This window comes from Salvia splendens, chromosome 12, assembly GCF_004379255.2.
Source record: "Salvia splendens isolate huo1 chromosome 12, SspV2, whole genome shotgun sequence".
Lineage (NCBI taxonomy): Eukaryota > Viridiplantae > Streptophyta > Magnoliopsida > Lamiales > Lamiaceae > Salvia > Salvia splendens.
In genome coordinates, this window is record NC_056043.1 from 4,954,992 (window position 1) to 4,964,516 (window position 9,525).

The window sequence follows — 9,525 nt, forward strand, 5'->3', positions numbered from 1 at the left end:
AATAATAGTGGATATAATGATATAACCAAATTTGTACTCTTTTTATTTTTGAATAATATATATACTAATTTTCTTGCATTTATAGTTTAGTATTTAATTTATACGTTAAAAATTATTTTACATATGATATCTCCATAATATCACAATTTATGTATATCTATGTCAATATATATAGTAAAATATTACTAATAGTCATTTAAATAATAAAAATTTGGTCAAAATCTAGTTAATTTATATGAAAATAGAATATAAAATGATGATTTTTTATTTTTTATGAGACTACATATTTTTTTATTTTTTCTTATTTTAATAAAATACGTTTTAAACATCACCAAAAGACGACATTTTGTAATCGTAGGTGATGATTGTGAAAAAATTGAAGTTTACGATTTAATATTCTGATTTCAAATATTATGAAACTTACCAAAATTTTACTAAATTTTTTTATTTCAATATGAGACACACGCGTGCACGAAATGTCATCGAACGTGCGTTCGTTGTACTTAAAATGCTTTGGGGAATCTTGAGGAGTGCAACCTTTTACCCGGTGAAGGTGTAGGTCAGACTTATTATGGCTTGCTTTCTACTTCACAACTATGTGCGAGGCGCAATGGTATCCGATCCAATCGAATTGGCAATGGATGGATGCCATATTAACAATGATTTAGAAGCCGAGGCTGTTGAAAATGAGTTTGTTGACACAGTTGAGCCTACAACAGAATGGAATACTCATCGAGATGCCTTAGCATGATCAATGTGGAATGTGGTATGTTTTTTTATGACAAATTCTTGAGTTTGATTATTTGTGTTGTGGTCAGTTGGTGGTGTCTCACGCGAACGAGAGAATCCACTATTAGTCATCACAGGAGGTATCTCACGCCCACGAGAGAATCCATTGTCACTCATCACAGGAGGGGAGTCCCTGTTCAACCCTGCATCACCTCCAAGGAAGTCATGGAGACCAAAGTCGTAATCAAGGCTAGCTCCATTAGTTGCCACTTGCTCAATCGGATCGAGTTCATTGTAAGCATCAAGCATGTCTTCCGCTGTTATTCCACTCGCCCTATCCATACCAAAGATCCACTTCCAGTCCTCATAATATGGCCACGACTTAGTACGTAGTCCATGGCCAGCCCCATCAGCCTGTATTAATGATGCTAGATACAATCGCGAAACTGTGATAGTATATAGTTCAAGAGATATGTATGGAGTCTACAAGTACCTTAACAATTTGGCTCCATTGATCGTCGCTTACGTCGATCTTATAGTCACCGTGAACATTGAACCCCACACCACTTCAATCTAATATTTTTGACAGAGCATAGAAACTCTTCTTCAAGGTGTGAATTCTCGATTAGATATGAGGGTTGGCCTTCAAATCAGTCCCCGGAAACTCTCGGCGCATTGACTCTTCTGCTTTCATCAGATACCCAAATCTGAAGCCGTTATCGGACTTCCAGCCAGTAGCTACCAACTCCTTCATTATCCCAATCAAGAACATTTCCTCTTTGTCGCTCCACGCACGACGAGTTCTATCTGCATTACATTACATTTGTAATAGATAAGAACTCATTCACATATAAAATTAAACAAAATTGCTCATATATCATGCACAACAACCTTTGCTTCCAGATGGAACTTGCTGACTCCCATAGGTACGAAAGGATCCTGACATCTACATGAATATGTAAACAAAAAATTTAGTTGGCATTCAAATAACAAACTCAGAACGTGATCAACGATGAGCGAAGAAGAATTACTTGTGTGAATCGATGTCGATGAATGGTTCTTTTTTTTCGCGGGAGTTCTTCCGTCTAATGGCGGGAAGATGTGCGTCTCTGTATTGATAGAGTGAATTTGAGCGGGAAGTTGGCGCATCGATTAAGCTTCTATGGGCATATTTGGTATTTTCCATCTAATAGGAGGGACATATTTGTCAGAAAATGGAATCCAGCTAGAGAAACGCCATATAAAATAAGGGATTGGAAAAGGACCAATTTAGTCCAAAGTTACAAAACATATGTTTAATTACTTCACTAAACACCATTGTCCATGAAAATAATCAAGGCCCAAGTCGTAGCCACATTATTCCCATCCACCCTAAAAAACTGGCCCTAAATTGCCTCTAATAAAGGACAACATGTTACATCCTAGCTAAACTGTCTATTATTGTAATCTTTTGTTGAAATATTTGGACAAAGTGGGTTCGAGACATATATACGTTTTCATAGCAAACTAGTCATTTACATGACTCGTGATAGTCTTCCTAACAAATGCTCAATATAATATTAGACAGAATTATAGTTTGATAAGTAAGATGACATCGCCTTAAATTGTTTACGATACATTTTATTTCCAAAAATGATACGATAATTAATTGCTTAATGGTAATTACCTAAATGATACTTCCTCCGTCCCAAAAGAATATGCACTCTTTCATTTTTAGTCTATCTCATAAGAATATGCATTTTTAATTTTAAAAAGTCTTTTCTCTCTAATGAGGTGAGAATCATTCTCTACTAACAATACTTTAATTACTTCATGTATCCACTTCTCTCTTATTTACCAATTTTACATTAAAACCCGTGTCAAAACCAAAGTATATATTCTTTAGGGACGGAGGGAGTAGGATATTTTTCTAATAAACGCTCCAAATGATGGAAAAAAATTTAATTGGGATATTAATTTAGAAAAAAAACATATATTATCTTTGAGTTTAATTGAAATTATTTTTTAATGAATTTTGTATTTTATATTTCTATCGTATATTTTTTTCAGCTTTCAATAATGTATAATTTTAGGATTTTAGTTATGCAATCTTCAACAAATTAATTTTAGCAGTTATCCTGGGATTGAGGAAGTATTAACTTTAGGACGAATTGCCAAAAACTATGTAGTTTGGTCAATTCTGTTGGAGTAGAAAAATGCGTGAGTACGAGGAATGGAGATATAAGGGAAATTTTTGTGTCAGTATGCATAAAAGTGATCATCTTAGCTAAATTCAGGCCCAAACTTGTTTAATTTGAAGCCCAGCCCAGCCCAGCCCAGCCCAGATTTCAAGCTCTTACTTATAATGACACTTCATTTTGGGGAATTTCATAATCAGCATTCTCAATATTACAAATATGCCCTATGTTTCATGAAATCTCATTTAATATTTTTCCATCATTGTCCTGTAAGCACTACTATCATAATTCATAGGTTACATGCATTGATGGTTTGTTTCAACCACCTTATCAAATCTCCAACAATATTAACAATTGATATTGATGTGGGTTAGGTCATGACAAATCTTATTAACCTAAGCCCAATATATATATTGAATGATATATAGGTCAAAATTGACCAGAGCATTTGGGACTAATTAAGACATGGGCTAAGTACCGAATCATAGAAGATCTCACTGATTGTTGAAAAATGAATAAGAGTAGTATATATAGTAAAAGAAAAACATAAAAGCAATAAAAGAATTCTAAATTCATCCACCACATACAAATTATTGAACATTTGAACCTACATAATTAGTCATGCTATAATACTCATATTTACTATGATGCTTGTTTATGGGCCTCATCGTCTTTGGAGCTCCACCATACAATTTCTACCATATCACGTTACCGATGCTCCACCATACAATTTCTACCATATCACGTTACCGATGATCTATTTCACTGTGTTTTGATCCTAAGCTAGATCCGAAATTGGTTATCCTTATCCATAAGGCTGATAATTCGGTCATCGGTTAGTCGGTTAACCGATGACCGAACCGAGAACCGCCCCATTCGGTTATCGGTTATATTCGATTCAAAATTCTGCATGTCTTGATCGGTTCCGAGAACCGATCGGTTTAACCGATTATTAAATTAAAGAACCGATTAAACACTAAAACCGCAATGCAGCGCAAGTGGTGGCCAAGGTGGGAATTTTTCGTGTGCAACGCCCAAGGATCAATACCTGTAAACTAAATAATTTTATTTTTTTTAATTCGGTTCCGGTTCGGTTAACCGGAACCGAACCGACCCTATTCAGTTAGGAACCGAACCGAACCGAGGCAAATTTGGTTTCGGTTCCGGTGCTTCAGTCTCGGTTAGGCTTGGGATCGGTTAACCGTGTTTTCGGTTCGGTTTTAACCGAACCGACCGAATTACCCGAGTTATCCACATCATCGTCATCATTGCGTGGATATCCTAGAAAACATAGACGAGAAGACACAGGACATTATCGCATAGGTTAATCTCAGAACTACACGGTGTAAATATAGCTTTTGTTTTCATTTTTGTTTTTTTTCTCTATATTGTTTAATTTCTTATCCTAAAGGACTGTGGGGCTTCATTTTAATTAATTTTAGGGATTATGGAAAAAGGAAAGTGGGGCTAAAAGTAAAATTATATCGGGCTTGACCCAACCCAATTTGGTAAGATTTTACCGAATCTTATCCACATTTCGACCAAAATATAAGTACTGTATTTAGTACTCTCTCCGTCCGTATGCATCTGAGTCGTATTCCTTTTTGGATTGTCCCACTGTAGCTGAGTCGTTTCATTTTTTAGCAAAAAGCAATAACTTTTCGTCTCTCTTACTTTATTCTCTTTTCATCTCTCAACCTTTTTCCTTTCCTATTTTATTATTCATTTACTTAACTCACATAACACAACTTTTCTTAAATCTCGTGCCGAAAAGAAACGCCTCTACTACAGAGAGGGACGGAGGGAGTACATTCTTTTACAGTACAAAGTCTTGCTTAAAACATTTTTCTTTGGTTGGATCACATTTTAAGATTCATGTTTGTTACAATCCAATTATTTGGTTTCATTTTATTTAATTAGTCACTTCAATATTTTTGCATTATTTACTAGTATTAATAATTTAACACAAATATGTTAGAAATGTTTACTTAATTTGTGTTATAAGTTATAACATAGTATATATTTACAAATTATTAAGTATTCTATGCTAAATAAGTCTACATAGAAACCATAACAATCGTTGCAGATTCGTTTACAAAAGAACACAAAACAAAAATGAAAATTTAAATACCCAATTTATTTGTGAATGCATAATTCAATCTGAATGTTTTGCTTCTAAATACAGTAAAGAACTTGTGACTTTATGTTGTTTCGAAGGGAAATTGGTCAATACATAAAACAATAGTATTGTGGAGTTTATTATTTATGTAACTCTGTTTTTGACTTCAAACCAATTAACATTATATTAACCTCACGTACCACGGTAGCAGTCATCTAATTAAACTAATTTGGATCTTTTGGTTACTACAAATAGCAGTAAGCCACGTTGCAAGGTCCACAGTCAAGTTGATAAATATATATGCTTCGAAAAAAGCAAAAATTAAAATACTTTAACTTAGTGAGACTGTAATCTTACATCCACATATTAATTTATCTATTTCATTTGATGTCATCGGGGACGTAGGGGAAGGGGTATTTGGGGGGAAAAAATGTAGACATATTGTGGTAATTTTATACCAAATTGATATTTTTAAAATTAAGAAATTCTATATTATTACTAATAATTTGATTTAACAAATTATATATTTTCGAAAATTAGAAGTATATAATATCAAATTTTACGATTATCATTGAGTTAGATAATTTTGTTTTAGTTTGATCTATGCTTCAATTTATAAAAGTTATTGAAGTGAATATAATATTTCAAGAATATGTGAAATATAAGGTATATAGACAATGATTGTAAAGTATCAATAGTGTTGGAGAAGATTGCGCCGGATCAAAGGGAAGATTTACAAGAATCAATCTTTACCAATTATAGGAGATTTGGGATCAATGTAATTATGTTAATTAGGTTTACCATATAGATGAGCCCTCAATCCTATATATTGATGTTATGTACAATGTGAAAATATATGAGAAATATACACCGATTCTAATCATACCATACTACCGAGTCTTACAAACATGGCCTCAGAGCAGGTTTAATTGTGGCTCAGAACAATATCATCATAGCCAATACCAAAATCTCGATCCTTTAGCCAAAATCAAACACAGAAATCAACCCTACACCAGAAACCATGTCAGATACCACAGATGATGAAAAGAAAGTAGATCAGAAAGCATCAAAGTTAAGGGACAGTAAGAACATCACTGTTTCATTCAAGCTAAACGGGAGAAACTACCCGATTTGGTCCAGATTGATGAAGGTGAAGATCGGAGGCCGAGGAGCCTACTCGTACATCAGGAACGAGCCCCCTGAACCCGGGAGCAAGGGGTACGAGGACTGGGAAGAGGACGACCTAGTCGTTTTTTCATGGATCGTCGACAATATCGAAGACGATATCATCGCCGACTTTGCGCATCACCAAACCTCGAAGGCATTGTGGGATAGCCTGAGGGTGACCTACGAGAGCAAGGCGGACCCGTATCTCATCTACGACCTGGAGGAAAAAGCAATCAACATCAGACAAGGAAATCTCGATCTAGAGACATATTATCGGAAAATAAACGGGCTGTGGATCAATATTGACCGCTGCCAGAAGCAACCAGTCACTTGTTGCGACAAGGGCGTCGCCCAATTTCGAGAATTCTCCAACAACAAGCGGCTAATCAAATTTCTAACAGGGTTGAATCCAGAATATGATTCAATCCGGAGGGATATCCTCAAGGACGGACCAGAGATGCCACTCGAAGAAGCCTACGGCTGGGTGAAGAGGGAGGCTGCCCGGAGGAGCATCAACACAGCCCCTCCACCCACCGGAGACGACGACGGCAAAACAGCCGATTCAACAACCGGAGGAATTGGGTTCGGACTCGCGGCCCAGAACCAACGCCCCAACTCGCGCGGACCACCTCGACCCACCACGACCAATCACCGCCCGGGAAGCAGGCCGGATAAATCCCGGCTAATCTGCTCACATTGCGGAAAACCGAGGCACTCCCGGGAAGAATGCTTCCTTCTAATCGGATATCCGGAGTGGTGGGAGGAGAAACAAAAGGAGAGAGCTCAGGCAAAGCTTGCAGTCAGCGTAGACGAGAAGGGGCATCATCCCGCGAGAATTGGTGCCGGAAATCGGGAAGCACAGGCGATTAGCCAAGGGAAATCGTCGGCTGGAGCCTCGACCGGCGGCGACGGCGTGCGTGGAGTCGGCAATTTCGCCGAGAGGGCGGAGGAGCTGAGGAGAACGAACGGCGGCGCTTATGGAGGTAAAGGGTTTGGCTTTAAGCCAAACCCTAGTAATTTCTCTTATTCATATCTTGACCCCAAGCAGAAACGAGTATTGCAAATCGGACCCCATGATATCTCATTTAGACCCCCAGATCCTATAAATTATCAAGTACAACCCCAGAATGTTGGAAATTCTCGAAAAAGCCCACATATTTGCAGTTTTGTGTCAAACAACCCTTTTGCACCATTAGAAACTGTTTCCGCTGCATTTCATGTCTGTATTAAGGATAAAACGAGCAATAAGGGTTGGATTTTTGATTGTGGAGCCACGGATACAATGACCCCCGATAGGAGTGATTTTAGTAGCTATGGTGAAGTTACTAATACATTTATCAGAACTGCAAATGGAGAGTTGATTACTGTCGTTGGGTCGGGAACTATTGATATATCTCCTACTCTATGTTTGTCAAATTGCCTGCATGTTCCTACGTTATCTCAGAGATTGATGTCTATTAGTCATGTGACTAGAGAATTAAATTGTACGCTTCTAATGCACCCCACTTTCTGTATATTACAGGATATTCAGACGAAGAGGATTCTTGGGCGTGGCACTGAGAAACAGGGACTTTACTACGTGGATGAGATAGCTCAACATGGCAATGCAATGCTGGCTCACGGAACCACAAAACAAGAACTTTGGCTGTGGCACCGAAGACTAGGGCACCCTTCTCCTGGTTATTTTAAACTTCTTTTTCCAAACATTTCTATTCCTACCGATTTTTCCTGTGAAACATGTGTTTTGGCTAAGAGCCATAGACAGTCTTTTAAGCTTACCAATACCCGTATGAATGATATTTTTTCCTTAGTACATGCTGATGTGTGGGGTCCTGCACCAATTTTTGGTGGGGGTAGTTTTCTATATTTTGTGATATTTGTGGATGATTGCACAAGAATGACTTGGATATATTTTTTAAAACGTAAATCTGAAGTTGTGGAAAAATTTATCCTGTTCTATAAAATGATCCAAACCCAGTTTCACACCACTATCAAAACCCTTAGGTCCGATAATGGGAGGGAGTTTGTTAACAATTCTATGGCCCAATTTTGTAAGGATAATGGAATGATCCATCAAACATCCTGTGCCTACACACCCGAACAAAATGGGGTAGCCGAGAGGAAAAACAGAACTATCCTTGAAATCACCCGGGCTCTCATGATCGAATCCAGGGTACCCAAACACTTCTGGCCTGAAGCAATAGCAACATCCGTCTACCTCATGAACCGTCTCCCTACCAAAATCCTCAACAAAAAAACCCCCCTCGATATCCTCTCCAAAAAGACCAAAATTCCCCAACATCTGAACCTCTCACCCAAAGTCTTTGGCTGCACCGTCTATGTCCATATCCCAAAACACGAGAGAACCAAACTATCACCTTGTGCAACAAAATGTGCTTTTGTCGGGTATGGGATAAATCAGAAGGGATACAGGTGTTTTGACCCTACCACGAAAAAGATCATCACCACCATGAACTGCAACTTCCTAGAAACCGAATTTTTCTACCACACCCACCTTAGTAGTCAGGGGGAGAGTGATTCAGGTAGTTCATCGGACTATCTAAGTTGGGTTGTGCCACTTCCAAACTCTTCGATTGAGGGTCCAACCGAACCAGTTGTCATTGCCGCCGAGCAAGTCTCACCACAAGAGTCATCTCATCCGCGGTCCCCAGATCCTCATCCGATGATATCCGAGGTAATTCCTGAACCTATTCCTGGTGAAAATACAGTTCCTCCTAACCCCTTGAGTCCAGATTTCTCCGAAGAAGATAATACGATTGACAGTGATACTGGAGGGTATGTTCTCCCCCATCAAACCACAAGAGGGGTACCGCCAAAGAGATACTCCCCTGAAAAGATTGGAAAGAAGAGCCGTTATGGAGTAGCAAATTTCGTGCAAGGCAATTTGACGAAAATGGCACGGGCTTTCGAAGCCGCACTATATGAGGAAGAGGAAATTCCACGATCGGCAGAGGAAGCAATGAAACATAAACATTGGAAGGATGCTATGCTTACTGAAATGAGGGCACTAATGAGAAACAGTACATGGGTGAAGAGCAAGCTACCTGAAGGAGTAAGGACAGTTGGGTGTAGATGGGTGTTCACGATAAAACGGAGACCAGATGGCACGGTGGAAAGATACAAGGCCAGACTAGTGGCTAAAGGGTACACTCAGACACATGGGATCGATTATGATGAAACCTTCTCACCTGTGGCAAAAATCAATACTGTGAGGGTCTTGTTCTCAATCGCTGCAAACAAGGATTGGCCGCTTCACCAGTTCGACGTAACTAATGCCTTCTTGCACGGAGAGCTACCAAAACCCGTCTTCAT

At 38.4% G+C, this 9,525-nt stretch overlaps 1 long non-coding RNA gene across 1 annotated transcript; it reads right to left on the reverse strand.

Moving 5' to 3' along the window:
- Positions 1–776: 776 nt before the first annotated feature.
- On the reverse strand, positions 777–1,862 carry LOC121758499. The gene is made up of 3 exons (XR_006041485.1): positions 1,761–1,862; positions 1,621–1,675; positions 777–1,536 (listed from the first exon to the last, which is right to left on the reverse strand). It is a non-coding gene; the product is annotated as an uncharacterized LOC121758499 (long non-coding RNA).
- Between the last annotated feature and the right edge of the window lie 7,663 nt (positions 1,863–9,525).